This window comes from Candoia aspera, chromosome 3 (genome assembly GCF_035149785.1).
Source record: "Candoia aspera isolate rCanAsp1 chromosome 3, rCanAsp1.hap2, whole genome shotgun sequence".
Taxonomy (NCBI): domain Eukaryota; kingdom Metazoa; phylum Chordata; class Lepidosauria; order Squamata; family Boidae; genus Candoia; species Candoia aspera.
In genome coordinates, this window is record NC_086155.1 from 143859708 (window position 1) to 143878968 (window position 19261).

The following is a 19261-nucleotide window of genomic DNA, read 5'->3' on the forward strand; positions in this document are numbered from 1 at the left end:
TCTTTTCCTCTATTTTTAATGTCATAGTATGTAATATGTGCAAAATCAAAAATTCAGCAAAGCAGTTTGTATTCAGCAAGCTGCTTTTAAAAGAGACTGCAAATACTTAGTTTTGTTACTAGGAGAAGACAATTCAAAATTGCCACATTGTAAATATCATTGAGAGGGAAGTATGGAAAAGACAGAAAATAACATTTGTCTTGTGGATTTAACAGCATACTTCAATACTACAAAAAACATTGGGACCCAACTCTATAATCTCTAGTCAGTACAGCCTGCAAGAGGAACCTGCTCAAGGTTTCTTGACTGGGTAATTCATCTCCATTGTTGAAATGGAGGACAGGTATCTGTCACGCTTTAGGTAGTCAACTGTCCTATTTAGAGAATAGAGCTAACAGTTTGCCACTATTGTGTTCTTCTTGTTTTGGCTGCTCTTCCATCCAAAGGAAACTAAGTGCACTGTTACTGGTCTTGGAAACTTTCTTCATTTCTGGAAAAAGGCAATGCATTCCTATACTGTGTCTATATCATCTGTATCTCCAACAAAACAAGTCAGATACTGTGCTCCCTGTGTAACATCTGCTGAGACAGAAGACAAAGGTGGGCATTCATTCATTCATTCATTCATTCATTCATTCTTCACATTTCATCACTGCCCATCTCATCAAGAGTGACTCTAGGCAGTTTATAACAAAATTAAAATAACTACAGATTAAAATACAACAAAAGCATATTTCTTCATAAAACATAAATATAAATTCCAAGATGATGAATACAAAGATCTTAATTTAATGCATATAATTCCCCGAGGCCTCTTCAAGGCACTAACCACCCCCAAGATTAATTACCCCCCTCCCACCCCAGGCAAGATGGCAGAGCCAGGTCTTCACTTCCTTTTGTGTAAAGTTGTGATGTATCTACATTCACAATATAATGCAGGCTTCCCTAACTTTGTGTTGCTGATGAGTTGAACTACAATTCCAATAATTCACAGCCAACATGTTTAGTTGATATATGGGTATAAAATGAAAAAAATACTTCATACCATATTTAGAAACGCAGGCCCAGTTTTTCTATCCCCTTGTGTATGCAGTACATAGTCCAAATTATTTCAAAAATGAAATGTTCATTTATATTGCAAGATAAGACCTGTCATTAATATTAATGGTTGGCACTTTCATTTCAAATGAAACAAGCAGTATAGTTCTGTCTCCTGAGAGAGGTGCATTCGTAATAGCAGATTCAGAATACAGATCGAGAGCAAGGCTATAAAGTGGAGAGAAAATGTGACAAAATGACATTGGACTAGTTATGCATCTGATTCTTTAGCCACTAATCCTTTTGAAGCATTTCCTACATCAAGGAATGTTTGAATCCAAGGTCACTGAGGTTTTGATTTGTTTTTATTGCTGGCATACAGATTCCAAACAATTTGATATGACCATTAGCTTTAAGTTGTGGTCATATCAACACAGCTGTATAAAATATATTTTCTTAAAGGAGGTGATATTTCATGCTGCTAAGAAAGTTGGGTTGTCCCTGAAATGAAATAAGATGAAGGATTGAGCCTCTGCCTGCAACTGAATTATTAGGATTTTAAAAAAAAATGTTGATGAGTAATCCTCTAACTCAAGTTCTTTCTCCCGAAGAATGTGAATTAGTTTGGAAATTCTATTTTGTGAGAATAAGGGTTGTTACCTTTTTCTGAGTAGGGCTTTCCTGCCTTTAGGAACTGTGTTCCTAGAAAAGATCCCACACCTTCAGGGTCCCCCCCCATGATAAACTTCCTGCAAATGAAAGTTTGTATAGTGCCTCTGCCAGGAGAAAGCCTTGAGTAGCTAACTACTGTTGCTTAGTAGGAAAAAAGTCAAACCAACCACATGTAAAAAAACAGCATTCCTTGTTTCTATTTGGAGCCTTGGAGGTGCAAAAAAATATTGATTGGGGAAAAACGGGTATATGCCAAGGCCCTCAGCCAGTGATGTAGGCTTCCCTCCTCTAAAACAAACAAATGAAACCTGTAACTCTGTTCCTTTTGGAAATGGCCCTGGAATCCATTTGGACTCTGGCCACAAAATGCAATAGAAAGCGAACTCACTCATTGATTCCTTACGTTTAGTATCCAAATTATGTGGAGTGTTCATTTTGACTCAGGATGATTCTGAAAGAACTATATTGTCTGGTTTATCCCATTTTTTCAAAAAGCTTGACTACTTGCTTGGTGCTTTATTGAGCAGTATTTCCATATACATTGACTTCTGCAACATTTAATGATATGATTTTTGTGTGGAGCAGTCAGAGCAAGGGAAAATAATTCCCCTATGCCTGAGATGACCATTATTAGCAATCCAGACAAGCCAATTAGTTCCTAGGAGCTGGGGCCCAGGAAGAAGTGGCCTAGAGCATAGAACTGTTGATTCCCCCTAGGTCTTAATGTGGACCCCATGAGGCCCAGTGAACTGAATGCTGGAGTTACCCATGTTCTCCTGATTCAAATACACATTGCTGGGGAGGAATCTTTTGTTAATAAACCTGGGAAGGAATTTTATCCAGTTGTGCGGCTGATTCTGCCATTCCCTTGGTGATGCACTTTTCTTATAGCTACCCTGTTAAAACCTGTTCGTTGTGTTCTAATTTTCAGTGGCAAGACGTTGCTTGGGATTTGAAACATTAGGTTGGATTTGTGGGTAGTGGGTAGGCAGTCATGGGTCACCCAGGAATCCTTATAAGATAGTAGAATTGCAAGGCTGAAATGCAACTTGGAGGTTGGTGTGCTGGTCACACACATCCAAACAGTAGGAACCAAGCAGGAAACAGCTTATACCAGAGTGGGAAGAGAAATCCCAGAAGCTACTAGGTAGATGGATTGGCAAGTAGAAATGGCTGAGGAATGGAGCTGCACCAAACCTTTCACAGCTGTTGCTAGATTTTTTTCAAGTAACAGATTTTGTATTTTTACATTCATTTTCCCCAGTTTGGCTGCCCTCCAAATGCATATGGATTTCATGTAGCCATTGATTGAGTATTCTGAGAGATGAAGTCCATACGTGTGGAGGACATCCATCCTGGAGAAGACTACTTTACACCCTTCCCAGTTCACCTGGCCATTTTGTGCCTTACCAAACTGCCTGCACAAGTGGATTATCTCTGCTGAGAATTATTATGGAATTATAGGAAAGCTCTATGTATGATATTTGATGTGTCCTTGCAATTATACAGGTTACAGCAAAAAAGTGGGGGAGAAGGAAGGGAAATTAATTCTTCCCTCCCCATCTTATGATGTGGATGGAGACAGAGGACAGAGGAACATTCATTATTTAATATGTAGCCTTTGCATTTTCAGTGCAAAATCATGTCTCTTGACCTGAAAAAAATGGACCATCTCTATCTTACTGAATGAAAACTACACAGCACAAACTTCTAGGTTTGAGAAATAGACATCAAAAATGCTGATGAAGCTTGCCTGATCCTTAGTATTAGAGCTGATTCTTTATGCATTAGCATTGTAGCCCAGTATTGATGATAACACTATACTCAATCCTTCCTGTATAATTACTATATTCTTAAATTGCAAATATTAATAGTTTTCTACCATTTGAAGTAAATTTATGCTTTTTAAGTTAATGCACATAGAAATTCACTGTTAATTATGATCAAAGCAAGCTTTTACCGGATGTGAACAGTATCTTTGTTGACATTAAAATATGGCAGAAGCATCAATATTCATCTAGACAATCTGGATAATCTGACTCACAAGAAACCATCAGTTATGGATTATTTTTGCAAACTCTCTTAGCACATAGTGATCATTTTTATGACTTAGTGGAACAGCTAGGGCAGGCTGTAGCACAGTACCTGTGCACCACCTAGTGGTATCACATTCTGAGCAATTTAATTTTGTTTTGTGTTTTGTATTTTAATATATAAGTTAAAATGAATAACTTTTCCCTTAAAACATAGTAATTAGTAGCAATTAGTAATAACTTTATATGTAAACTGTAAAACTTTTGTAAGAAAAACTATATGCATAAAATAAACTATGCAAAGCTAACTAAAAAATGTAAAAGAAAAAAGAGAAAGAAAAAAATATATTGAGAAAAAAAAATGAGATTTATCAAAAAAGAAAAATCCAGTAATATAACACAAAACAAAATTTCAAAAATTTTGCTATTCTATATTTTTGAAATCTTATATTTACACAAATCATTGCAATTCAGTTTTTAAGCAGCAAATTGTACACCATATGGAATCATATTGTCCAATTTTGCCTATCTACTGAAACAAAGCAAATTCAAAGGCTGAGAGCTAACAAATGTCACTGTGCCAACTTTCAGAGTCTGGTACATAAATGTCCTTTCAGGAATACATAATCATGTTATTCACAACAGTCCAGGCATGAGAGATCTAAAGTTCTTACAAATTGACCAATTCCAGGTTTTTGGAAAGTAATTTAATGGCACCTTGACTCTTTAACTTCCAAGAACCTGGTTTACCATAATAGCAATGTTTAACCAATAGGGAACTACCAGTGGACATTTTTATAGCTTGTCACTAAAGATCCTTCAAATTGATTACATCTCCAGTATAGGAAAGATGAGAGCCAGCCACCCTTTTAAAACATGCTTTTAGGTGCCCAATTAACACACATACATTTTTTACTTTTGGTAAATTAATGTTTTAAACACAACAAAACTTACTTAACATTTCTTAAAAGCTGAAGCCATTGGTTTCGCAATATGGAATAATACTCTAATTCTCTATTCCAAAGTCCTAATATATTATCCAATTTTTTTCTGGTAATTTTAAAATATAATAATAGATTCTTGGTTTAGTCTCTCTGGTAGCCTTCTCCAATAGACTCAGTGTTTCCAAGATTTTGAGAGCTGCTAGGGTATCAGGGCCCAGCAATGAACAAGTGTTTTTTAAGTGTATATATTGGTGTTCAGGTGTTTTCACTAAGGTATATTCCTTTTGTGATATTTCAGAAATTTTAATGAAGGGCACTAATATGCTGAGCTAAGAGCAAGTCCATCACAGAATGCACTACTTACATTCTGTTGTTCAGTTGGATTCCTATTGTTTGGTGATGATAAAAATTACTGTGTATATGCAGTTATACCCGTTAGAGTTTAGTTTATTGAAATACACAGTCACTGACCAAACATACATCTATGTTTGAATTGAATTGAATTGAATTGAATTAGATGGTTGGATAGTGTAAGGATTGCACATGACAGAGAGATACAATTCAATTCAATACAACATGTTTGTATTGTATTGAATTGTATCTATCCAACCATTGAAGGGAGAGCATCCAGATATATCAATGTGAAAGCCCTCCAGTGAGACAGGACTGATAAATGATACAAATATTGGGGAATTATAAAAGGAGGGTACATGAACTCATTGTAGCAGAGATAAGAAGTGTGGGTTCCATCTCCTTGTAAATTAAGCTCTAAATTTCTCTGCTTGAACTCTTTCCTGGCTTTATCCAAGCCTAGCAAAGATACAGATCTGGGGGGTGAGCACACATTGGGCCAGGCCATTCATTCCAAGAAGACTGGTATCTGTCAAAATTAGTTGAGCTAAAAATTTTGCCCCCCCCTAGCTTTTTTGAGCCAATACTTCAACTGGCAGAATTGTAATTAAGCCTTGACTGAAATATAGCTGGATTCTAGATGGAAAACTGCATTAGTGACAAAGTGGGAAACTTGAAGGACTCAGAAGTTTAGATTGTACAGCTTCTAATGGATGAATGTTCTTCTCAGTGCAACATTAAGCACCATACAGCAAAAGACTTAGCACTTTGGTTTTAAAAACTTTAATTGCTGTGGGCGTGTAATTGTTACGCCATGGGTTGAATATCTAATGACTGCATTAGAAGCTGTTTGGGCTCACAAAGAAAGGTTTGAAGAATGAAGCTTCCAAGAAGAAGATGACTGGAAATAGATGCCAAGGTATTTGAAAGCTTTCCCCTGCTTAGTTTGGTAGTTATCGATCTTCCAAATGTGGGGGCAATTAGTGTGCTGCTTGGTGAACATAGCCACTTTGGTTTTTGTGTGATTGATTTCTAGCATTTCAGATTGGCAGTAGGATGCTAATGCATGAAGGCTGCATTGCAGTCCTGCTTGAGAAACAGACAAGATTAGCGCATCATCAGCATATAGCAGAATGGAGATTGGTTTACTGACCAGAGAAGGGGGATGAAATTCAGCTTTGATGTAAAAATTGAAGAATAGAGGGGTACCCATAACAGAATCTTACTTATTAGGCAAATATCAGATTTCATGAGTGATCCAAAACATTTATATACTATTAATAAAAATTATTAAAAAACAAAACATTTATATACTACAAAGTATGAGAATTTTAGGAAATGTTATATTAAACAGTACTGAAATTCCGTCCGTCCGTCCGTCACAAGAGCAGCAATACACTCAACAAAATGCCCATTTGAAGGGGGAAAGGAATAATTTTAAAGGAAGCCTAAACTATAAAAGTTGTCCTTGTACAAACTTACCATTTTTCTGAAATTTGCAGGGAATTTACCAAAGCTCATTTTTATCATGTGTTTCATATGCACCAAAACAGCTGCAGAGAGACAAGGCACCCCTTAAAAACAAACATTAAGCAAAATGTATACATGTATTTGTCTGAAATGTGATTGTCTTCATCCCATCAGATGACCTCTGCATATATTCTTCATTGTTGCTATTAAAAAAGAGAATATTAGATTACAAAGATTTCTACAGGTATTCATTAATGTTTTTACTTTAGTAAATAGGGATGATGTCCGAAGTTCAGAAAACAAGGTAGACTACATTCCAGTTCAAAGATGAAGCAAACTGTTATTCTTAGCCTAGACAATAAAATACATCATCATCATCATCATCACATCCCCAATTCTAAATAATACAACCAACAAAAAGCATCTAGATAGTATGCTGGGAGGCCTACTACTGAAAAGGGGTCTAGACTTGCTGAGAGGATATGTCATCTGTTGGGTAGTTGGTCCCTACCTGTGTGTCCCAAGAGCAGGGCTCAGGAGAGGATCTTGCATGATAAATATGATCATGCAAGCTCCTTTGAGAGAAGGTAATTCAACAGAACCTAGTCCAAAGTTTAAAATCAGCAATCTAAAATCTAGTCTTTCTATGAACTTAAAAACAAAGAGTTGAAGACTGAGCCCAACTTTTTATCATCAAAAACTCATCTGGTAGGTTTTTATGGAATGTGCACTCATGTGTTTTATTTATTTATTTATCCAAATAAAACAGCTAGATGCTATTAATCCAGTCTTCCCTTTCCCAAAGGTAACTGTCCTAAGTGACACTAAGTCTTGTGTTTGGATCTCAACCTATGTAGACAAATATACCTCTCCCATTGCAGGTCTTCTTACCCAGTTCAGTGCTACCTTATTAATTCAGCTGGAGTGATCACAGGAAGCTGTATTGCAGCACAATACACTTTGTTATCATGTTCAGACAAGGTCAAAGAACTTGCTTTAAAACAATGTAAAAAAAAACCCACATTATTACCAAATCAATATTAGTCCCTTTAGAGAACTGGGCACTAGGGGGTATTTTTTCACATATGCTAGACACATGCATGTTTCATGAGGGAATTTATAAGACACTTCAGTGGATTTGAGAGTCATGTATCAGGAATGTTCTTCAAGTGAATAACTTCAAAACAAGACAGTAAAAGTATTTCTGAGGGTCTCTAAAGGTGTATCCATCTTCTTCATGGGAGATTTCTAGAAGCATTTGGATCCTGGGGATATGCAACACTTTAATGCATTCTGAAAGTCAAAAACTTTTCTGTACAATTTTCAAGTTCCCCCAGGCGGTTAAAAGCAGAGTTAGTTGAAGAATGCAGTCCCTAAAGTCTAATATCTGCCCCTCATAGTTAATATCATTTATATTATTCTTCATTCTGGATCCATTTGCTTTTTGTTAGGAAAAGTCAAAGTGTCCTTGTTCTCCCCTGTGGATGATATCCATCCAGTCAAAGCAAAACACAAGTAGACAAGGATGTTTTCACTTAATGAATTCCTACATTGCCCTGGTCTGTCCACCTTTCTCAGAAACAGAGCATGATATGACAGCTGTTCCCTCCTTTTCATTTAGTCAATAATACTAAGCTCAATAATCATTTGGGAAAGCCATTCTGCAGTGAATCTGCAGTCTTTCCTCAATTTATCACCCAAAAGGTATTTGGGAATTATGAGAGATGACAATACACAGCTGGAGAGACCGTGTTGGAAAAGGCTATTCTAAAATGTTTTGGAGACAGCTTCTACCAATTCTGTATTTTCTTAAAAGCAGAAGTCTACAGCCAGAAGGCTCTGGGCTGCATACGGCCCTTAAGGTCCTTTTTGCAAACAATAAAAGTTCTAACTATTATTGCTAAGATTCAGTGCCATTTCTTCCCTTATATGGACAAACTATTATGTACGCTCTAAAATCTGCTTAACGTTCTTTGAAAAGTAAGGGAATCACTAATCTCCCCATACTAAAGAACAGGAGGAAAAAAAATCATAATCTTGGCCCCACTCACATACTGTATATGGCACAGTCCTGCCCATGCTGCATCGTTGTTCTACCTCTCTGTAAAGGAATGCTGACTTTATTAAGCATGGCTGTATAAGAACCAGTCTTATTAAGTCTAAGCAGCAGATCAGATTTCTCATTACAGACAAACATCTGCCCTGAGTGAAATGGCACATTGAAGTAACTGATCAGATCCACACTTCCAACTGTAATTCAGACAGTTATGAAAATGGTTAAAATAAATATAAATGAAAGGCATGTGAAATGATGGATATTCAGCTCCTTTTCACCCCCTATCCACAACAAAAGCAAAATACATTTTAACCCTCAAATTAAACCCTGGAAAAGGAAAGGGAATCCATGGGATAACTTAATGAGCTATCCATCTGGATTAAATAAGCCTGATTTGGCTGCTGAGCAGCTCTGAAAACCTATGAACATGTTAGATGTTGATGAGGAAAGAATGCCCAGGAATTCTTTCTGGCACAGAGCCTAATGACTTTGAAAACAGCTGTAACAACATTAATACACTTCACAGTAATGAAGGTGACTTATTTGGAATAAGAGGTAGTTCAGCTCAGAATGACTGTGCCTGATGAGCCTAAACCCCCATGATCAGTGAGTTATGGTGCTGACATCTTAGTTGACTCATATATTCGCAGAGCCCCTTCTCACAAAGGGAAAACAGCCCTATTTTTAATGGAAGGCTGCCTTCCTTGATTCTGACACTTGCTGAACATTAAGTGCCTTGCCAAACACAGTTGACTGAGCGTGTATGGTGTCCCCAGAGGGGCACAATTAAGCAAGCAGAATCTGAGTTTTGCCATTTGGAGATGGCTGAGAAAGATGAGGAATGGGTACTGGGAGAAGGACATTGGGAGGAGAGTGCAGTAGCAGTGACTCTCTCTGCTACATTTAGGCATTTCTATCTAAAATGCAGTTACTACCATACAACCTGCAAATTGTATGTCTTTTGAGAGCATTTGTTTTGAATCATAAAAACTACAGCAATGTGGCCAACATAAGATAATGAAGGATATACATGCACAAGCCCCATGGAATCTTATAACATAAAGTGGCAGGAAACTGCAGCCCTATGGTTTGTTGGTGTTGGAAGTCCTGGCAAATCCAGCATGCTTCATTAGCATGTGAATTAGCATGTAAATTGAGTTGTCCCACAATGCAACTCTGAGGAAGCTGTTTGTTGCCACTCCCACTTCTTCCTCCTCTCTTCCTCCTTCTTCCACCCAGGGAGAAGCAAGCATGCTGCTCTGCTCTCCATTCATCAGGGCCATGTGCTCGGGCCTTGATGAAGAATTCTGCTCCTTTCTTCCATGCAGCTCTTGGCAGCTGTAGCGCTGAGAGTTTAGGGCAAACTAAGTATTTAGAAAGAAAAGAAGAACAAAGGAACTTCATCTTTTCCACCAAGATGGATGTAACAGAAGCAACAATAAAGTCAGTAAAATTCTTTTTTACTTATCTTAACCTAATCTGTCTAAGTGTGTGATTCTTTATGCTTGGGAGGGCTGAATGTGTAAGTTCAATAACCTGTGTTTCTCTGACATGCTCACTGAAGCTATTTTAAGATAATACTATTTTTCTGTGCCAGCTTCTCAGCTGTGTTATAAGCTCTGCTCCATTTCAGTGGTTTCAGCAGGCCACTAAATTGGCTTCAGTTGGAAATGTACCTAAAGAAAGAGTAAGACTGGTGTGGAGACAGTCACCTGGGAACCTTAAAGAAGATGCAATCTCACCACTTCGTTTTCTGATAAATATGGTTGTTGACTGGCCGTGTTTACTCTGGAAGTAATTTTGTGATTACTTAAGCCCTCAATGGCAGTTCTGTTTTGTTTTGTTTTTGTTTTGTAAGCAGCCACAATATAAATTCAAAAGCGTAAAGGTGATTACCAGCCCTAAAATGTTTTCGGTCCTAGTGATGTGTGACTATTGATGCAAAAGTCTGAAAAAGGGGATTTAAAAAAAATAATGATGAAAGATCAGCTTTTGTGTAGACCTGTGCATGGCCCAGGTACATAACTGCCCAGAGTCATTGCAACACGAGATGGGTGGTAAAGAAATATGATAAATAAATAAATAAATTCAGTTCTACAACAATACCAATGTATTTGGATTATTGGATTATTCCATTTAACTGAGTGGGGACTGGACATGTATAGGCTGCACTCTTAGAGCTCTTCCTCATGGCTTGGTAACCATGTAATGAAAATGTCTTACTAATCATTGTTAAAAGACATGTCCTCACAGTGTTGAGGGGAAGCAAACTAAAGCTGTATTTCCTCTTCTCCTGACAGAAATGTGGCCAACCAACAGACTATGATGCTTCCTTGATGATTCTGGTGGTGATTCAAAGCAGCTTCTATTGGCTGATTCCGGTGGTGATCCAAAGCAGTTTCTATTGGCTGCTTTGTGTTGCTGTAAGCATGCCCCTGCCACCAAAATCTGGTCACTCTGAAATGCCATCCATGGCATTTTAGCTTTGGCTGCAGGAGAAACTGGACTTCTAGCTTCCACAAAGCTAGCTTTCACATCACTCCCTCCTACTTGTAAGGTGGTAAGACAAGTAGGGAGTGCTAGTTACAAACTTGGATCTTGTACTCTCCTGAAAGACTGCAGAATCCATGTTCAACAATGCTTTCTCCATTTCTCTTTCTAGTCTGAAAAAAAAAAGACAGGAGGCTAAAAAATTAATCCCTTTACCATCCTTGCATGTCACCTCCTTTTCAGCTTGGCAGGAGAAGTGGGAGGGTTATTTTTGAACACGGAGCATGTGGTCCTCCAGAATAGGGCAAGATCTGTAGTTGGAAGCAGCACTGGCCACTTCTTCAGGGGTCTGGGGGACAGAGCTCTTACCCCAGCAGTTTTTCTGGTGGGGAGGAGAAGCTGAGGGAGCTGAAGAGCTGCTTCCTTGTGCTTCTCTTGTCCTCCCAGATACTTGCCACTCACCTTGAAAGCCTGGCAGAAGAGATGGGTGGCAAGAGAAGTAAGGGTGAGGGAAGCAGCTATTTAAGCTGCCAAACATCCAATCCCATTATAATCTGTGGGGACAGCACCACTTCTGGGCCTTGTTGCTGGGACAAAACATCATGCAGCAATGCAAAGCATTCCAGTATCCTTTTGTGCAGTCCCCATGGACTGAAGGAGTGCATTCTCCCATGACTGGACAATGGTGGCTAAAGAGCAACCCAGTTTCTCTTGCCAATCCTCTGAGTCCTGGCAATTCATCAGGGCCCTGAGAGACAGCAAAAGGAGCAGGAGAATGTGTGTGTGAGAGAGATTAATTTATGGTTGCTGTTCCATACAAAAATGATTTTCTGGAGGAAAAACTAAACATAAATCTATTCAGTGTGGGATTTCCAAATTTGTCCCTAAATTCTTTACTTGCTCAAATAGCAGAGCAATAGTTCTACTTTTTCTATCTGGTTTAATGAAAGCACAAGTCCCTGCAGTTTTCTGGGCAAGATTTGGTTTTGCCATTGGCTTCTTCCTAGGGCTGAGAGAGGGTGACTGGCCCAAGGTCACCCAGCTGGCTTTGTGCTTAAGGCGGGACTAGAACTCACAGTCTCCCAGTTTCTAGCCTGGTGCCTTAACCATTACACCAAACTGGCTCTCGTGATCTTTCTGGTACTTCTAAAAATATTAGGATGAGAGGCCAAATGCTCTGATATATGCCAGCCCAGAACATACTGTTTAAGAAATTTATTTATTTTGGAATGGAATAAAATAGTAGAATTTCTTATAGAACATCAAAGTTTCTTGGAAGGCAGAGACAGATCAATGCACGAATTCAGTTGCAGGGATGCTTACCAGCTATTATATTGACTTGAATCAATATATTTTTATTTATTTATTTAATTTTTATCCTGCCTTTATTATTTTTATAAATAACTCAAGGCAATGAACATACCTAATATTCCTTCCTCTTCCTATTTTCCCCACAACCACCACCCTGTGAGGTGAGTTGGGCTGAGAGAGAGGGACTGGCCCAAGGTCACCCAGCCGGCTTTCACGCCTAAGGTGGGACTAGAACTCTCAGTCTCCTGGTTTCTAGCCCAGCACCTTAACCACTAGACCAAACTGGCTCTCTTTAATTTGTATAGCTCAAAAGGTTTAGCTATATTACAGAGTGCTATATCTCTGAGAAATTATTTTCTAGCTCAGAATACGGTAAGATTCTCTTTATGTATAATTAGTTTTCAGCAACAAAAGGGTACCCAAATCTGTTGCTTTATGGGCACTGTCCACAATGTGTGAAATTGGGTTATCAGTTGCAGTGGTTGAGGAATTAGAGTAGACCCAGAGAAATCTAGGAAGTTTACTGGGTTATTATGGGCCAAACACTATTTCTCTGTCTGGTCTACCTGATAGGTTATTGGAGGAGAGTCTTCCTGTATATAGCTATCTCAAACTTTTGAAGAACAGGAGGGATATAAACTAACAAATAAATAATCTACATTGAAATTCAGGGGATTGATCTTCAGTGATTCCCTCCAACTAACAATATACCCACAGAACACCTCATTGCTCTTACGTAACAAAATTGATGCCCTTGAAAATCTTAATCATCCTTAGGATGATCAGTATATCAGTTGTATCTGGAGTGGTTCATCCTTTGTAAAAATTAAGTTATTGATCCCAGAGCCAATATTTGATAAGAAAAACCTTTCCTGAGGCCGACTGGGAAGAACAACCTTTCCAACAGCTGACTAGGAATTATTTTCTTTCCTCCCCCCTTGTGAGATATCTGGATGGCATGGGATTTTGGAAAGCTATGATAGGTATTTTGTATCTTGAACAGTCTTTGCAGGCAACATGAAAATCAAGGACTAGACAAGGAGCCATATACTGTATCACATTTTGCCATTATAATTACAGCCTTTAATCCACATTTTCCTTTCTACCTGGCCTTTATTATTGCTCTTCCTATCTCTTGCTGTTTTGTAATATGCCTTTGTCATGGGTGGTACTTCAAATTCTAAATAGTAGTAGTAGTAATCAGATGAGTAAAAGAAAGAAAAAACTTGCATACTGTAGGTAGTGATAATGGGTGAAATGTCATTCAACATATATTCTGCATCCCTGCGTGGGGCTTCTGCAGAGGAAGAACCTGTCTTTTCTACCTTGTAGAAAGAGCTCATTATTCCTTATTAATTAGGCTTTCAGTCCCTAATCTGTTTACGTGTATCTCCAGCAACTGTTTACAGATAAGTGTTGTAGGATCTAATTGATGAGAGATAATTAGCTCCTCCCTAATTAGAGTGAAATATGCTTCCTTCACTCTGTGGATTATCACTTATGGATGAAGGGCCATGGAAGAAAAGCCAAAGAGATACAACATGGCTGATCATCATTTGTTTCAGCTATTTTCAAAAGCCATTTAAATGACTAGTGCAATATTACGCTTTGTCATGGGGTTTCCTCCCATCTCTCTGCTCCACTATGAGTCAGAGACAACGACTGATGTTTATTTATTTATTTATCAAATTTCTAACACCTCCCATCTCCCCCCAGAAAGGGGGACTCTGGGCGGTTTACAATAAAATCCACAATAAAAATCATAAAAATACAAATTTCAATATAACAGCCAATAAATAATGTTACAGATTATTCTATGATAATACTGCACTGAACAAGTTACTCCATGTGGTTAGTTCCTCAAACTATTTTGCATTTTATCTGCATTAGAAAGTATGGCTGCTAGATTAAAAATAGTTTAGGACAGAATGGAGAATCCACCCCCCCCATCTGATCTATATTCCTTTTCCAACATTGTTTCTACTCCCATTCAATACAGTACACATTTTTTTTCAAATATGGCTTCTTGTTTATGCTATCACATAGGTCTTTATTTGAATTTTTAACTTTGGAGAGGGGGGTGTCTTTCATTTTCTTCTATTTCTTGCTTCTTACTAGTTTTATCTGTCATTTGTTAATTGTCTTTAGTATTTAACTTTTTAAAAATTGTTTATTGTTTGTATTTTTGTACTCTATTTCTTTTTTGTAATCTTGTAATAAAAAGAAAAAAATGGTCTGTAACTATGTTCTGGTTATCTGTTATTAGAGCAAGGAGTAACAGGATTTATGTAACAGGAGTAACAGTAAGCTGGATTCACACAACATGTAAACGTCAGGCACTATGGTTCAAAAACTATAGTTTATGGCACAGACTACTTTGTGAACCCAGCCAACCATGGTTTATTAATAAACTATACATAGGTATACCATGTCTTGTGTTGTATTATGTGACATGGCCATGAAATTGGGGAAACATAGATAGATGTGCTGTTATTGGATGCCCTTCTCCTTCCAGTTCTGGAATTTTTTAAATAGAAGATCAGACAAAGTATGAAGCCTTAGCATTTTGCAAAAGAGAAAGGGAATGTTTTAATGAATCAGGCTTTTAGGCAGTTCCCCAACCTGATCATCAGCTTCAGACCTGTCTAATCTCACAATGCCAAATGTTTCTTGCAATTGTATCAATGTATTGTGGATTCAGCTGTATTGTGGTGTATCTGTAATTCCAGCAAAGGTGGACATTTTATTTGAAATGTTGCAACACTTCAGAGCTTATAGATGGCTTGTTCTCCCACTGATGGGAATGCTGTATCCCCTGCTTCATGCTCTCCCCCCACCCCCAAAGGTTCACTGCTGTAGCTTGTTCACAGTGTTTCAAGATGGGTAGAAGTAAAGGCAATCACAGGCCACCTTCAGATTGCTTTCAGGTGCTGATGGTGGAAATGGTGGTGGTGTGATAGTGTCATTAGTGAGACATCCATTTTGATAGGTAAGAATGTGGCTACTTATATATGTGGGCACCTGTGGATGGCATGCTTGTGAATTTAATATTTATTGCCTGGCTTAAAGACCTGAAATAACCATGGGAAAATATATACTAAGGGTAATATTAAAATAATATCAAAGGAAGTGGCTACATACAATAAATGCAAGTTATAGATAAAATAATAATAATAATAAATATAATTAATAGCATTGATTAGAATGTGTAGTTTGGGAGGCACATATGGCTTTCAGCCCCAGATGATGACTACAACATTTTTTTAAAAGCTCACAGCTCTTGTTGGAAAAATGTCATTTGCTTTTGAACTTAATTGTCAGCTCTTCAAAGTAGGCCAAGTTAAAGAGACACTCCAAGAATTCTGGGAATGTTACTTTATTGTTACAGGATACATTACCATAATCCTGAAAGCCCATCCAAATCCGTCATTGCCTTCTTTTTAAGGACAGCAAGGGCAAGTCTCTTTCTCACGCTTTCTACTTTCCCAGGGCTGAGCGACTGTTTTACCTCTCCCACCTCCCTCCTTCTCAAAGACAGAGCTAAATTCATCTACATCAGTGTTTCTTAAGCTTGGCAACTGTAAGATCTGTGGACTTTAACTCCCAGAATTCCCCAGCCAGCATGAGAAACACTGCACTACATTTATGACCTTCTTTTCCAAGGTAGGCAGTTGCAAGAAGTTGATAATAGCCAACTCCACCTCTTAGGCCATTGTTTTCTTCTATTTACAAAACGCTGCAAGTCGCCCAATCATACCGAAAAACAAGTGGAGATGTATCTATGCACTGCATCCATTTTTCAGCATTACCCAATCTTCACTTGCCAAAAGGTAAGACAACCCTGAGCTAGCCCCCTTTCCTTTGCAAACTGACTTCATGCTTACAGCCTCATCTTTATTTATAAACAATATCATTTATAAAAGGATTTCAGCAGGATTTACTGAGGCTAAATGTGGTTAAACATGCTAATTTGTAGAGGTCTACAGCATTTAGATCCTGGTTAAAAAGGGGCAGGGCTTTGATTGTGCCCTCACAGCCACCATCTTGACTTTTTTAACCCCCTCTGTGGACACAAATTTGCTTTCTGGTAAATGGGAATAATCAACAATCCTGTCAGGGTTTTTTGGGGGGTGGGGTGGGAATATCCATAATGTACACTAAGACACGAAAAAGGATCTGGGGACGGACTTATTTTTGGATTAACAAAAGATTTTCTAAAACCTTGAAGGAATCTTTGAGATGGGAGAAAGTAAGTCTGAATGGAGATTCAATCCTATGACAGCATCTTGATGAATTAAACATTAAGATTGTCAGAAGCAAAAGAAAGGAAGATAAAGTCGATTTGTTTGATCAGGGCTAAAAAAAGAAATATTTTAATAAAATTCTGGAAACCCTTTATGGACTTTTTGCTGACACCTGGTCAGAAATGACAATGATTTTTGGATTTGTGAATGGATAAAGGGGGATGGGGGGCTATGGGAAGAAGTGAACCATGTAAGTAATTTCAAAGGGGTTGGGGAACTATTAATTTGCCTGTACTTGTTGCAAGGAAGATTGGGAATTGCTTTTTTAAATATTCTTTTTTTCTACCTCCTTTAATTTTTATTCTTTTTCTTTTCTTCTTTACACTTAGTATTTATTTTTCTTTTCTTTTTTCTTCTGATTTCAGCTTGTATTATCTTTTATTAACGTAAAACTCTTTAATAAAAAGTATTTTTTTCAAAAAAGGAATATCCATAACATATGCTCAAAATCTCAAAAGATGCACATTGAACCAAACCTCTAGATGATGCCGTTTGGAAGGAATATTTATACAGTCCATCACCTGAACAAGCTTTTTAGTACACTCTGTATTTTCTACCTGACTGTAGCAATTAAAGAAAAGGCAAACCTTTGAGCTGCATCCTGGGAGCCAAACATCCAATTGTCTCATTTTTATTTCTGACCTAACATTTCCTCGTCCTCCCTTCACTCTCTGCCTTGTGACACAGAGTTCTGCTTTAGTAAGTTATAGGATGCAAGTTTCTGGTAACAAGATATGCCATCAGGGAGATAACATAAATTTCCTGTCTCCCTCACACCATTAAAAAGAGAAACGTGTTCCCCTGGCAGGTTTCTCTTGGCTTGTGGACACAAATCTTGCCAGAAGCAAGAGAAAAGCCCAAGTGGGAATGGCAGCATTTTTTCCTTTCTTTCCTTTTGTTGTATGAAATAACTTACAATTTCTTCAGAGAACCTTTGGGAGTCTCTGAGGTGAAGGATATCACGTTCAGGTACTTTACTCATTCCTTGTCTCAGTGAAAGAAGCAGTTTTCTTAGCCTCCAACTTAGCCATCGGTGTAGCTGCATTAATTGGGCAGGGTTTTGAACTCAGCCACTGTTGAGGGAGCCACTAGTGCCACTGAATTCTACTAGAGTGAAGGAATTTTATTCGCAGATTATAATAATCTGGATTAAACAGTGTTTCTAGAAGGGCTGTAAAAGAATCAGAGCTTTATGTGATAGCTGTTTTTCTTTAATAATAACAAAAAATAAATAGTTTTAAGCCTGAACTTGTCAGGACATGTACTGAAGAAAAAGTCTCTCTAAATGCAGCAGGACTTCTTAAATAAGCATGCATTATTTAGGAAAGAAAAAAACTAGTTTGTAGTTTTGTTGTCGTTCATTTGTATGCTTTATATGATCGATTTTGGTTCAATTCTTCCATATTTTACACCTGCCTTCTCCAACCGGATGTCTTCCAATTGTGTTAGGCATTAATATCCCTAATTCCTTAGCCAGCAAGTCTCAATAAGGCCTTTTTCATTACGTTCTGCAGGATTCTGCAAAAAAAAAAAAGTTCTCTGGGTTTTGCAACAACTCAATAAGCAGAAATTTAGCAGATGGAGTTCTAACTACAGATGGAATGATGTAAGTTTCACCAGGGGAGTTTTCCAAATCTCATAGATAATAAATGCTCAAAAGTGTTGCAAGAAAAAAAGAAAGGTAGCAGGGGAAGATCACCCTTGATTTCTATGTATTGCAGGCATAGGATTGGGAATGAAAATTTAAGAAAAAAAATGGTTAACCATGAAATGTTATTTCCTGGACATGTCTGCTCAGAAGCAAGCCCAACACAGAAGTTTATGCCAAGACAATTAGGGCTAAATTCACATACTGTGCTTAAATAAAATACAGTTTATCTGGTGTTGCCTTAGTGTATTATGGGAAGCCAGCATATGGCGGTTTATTCAGCAGACTCTATTTAAAAACACAGCTTAGCACATTCTGTGACCCCAATCTGTGTGCTCTGTACAGGCCTGAATAAGAGTTTTATCTCTGAGGTAGGTTTTTCCAGGATCCATTTCATTGTTAAAAGTTCAAACATATTCTGGTAGCAAAACAAATCAGTGGTCTTTGCTGCAGCGATCTTTAAGAAGATCATTCTTTCAGGATTTGGCAGAGTTAAATGCCTCTCCTGGGTGTTTGGCAAGATAATTGGCTCCCATTGCTTTGTCTCTAAACTTTTCAATACTCACGTTGGCATCTTTAAGGGAAGGTAAAGTCGGTGGACAGGTGCTGCCATCTGGGATAATCAGCAGATGGAAGTCCCTGGCTGGGGCTGGGAACAGGAGAGATGGTGACAGCCAGGGGCTGTCTAGTGGGCTGCCTTACCAGAACAGGAAAAACAAGATGGCTACATTGAGGGACCTACTGAACCAGTAAGTAGCCAACTTCATTTTATCCTAATGTGTTGTGTGGACACAGCCCCATGGCTGGGCTTCTGACTTAGTGTGAAGCAACAGTGTGGGAGATAATATTTCCTTACAGTGATAAGCACAAACATAACCTCAGGAGTGCAGTGGCTGGAGCATGGGGGGCTTTATTTTATATTTTAAAAAGAAAAGCCGTTTTGT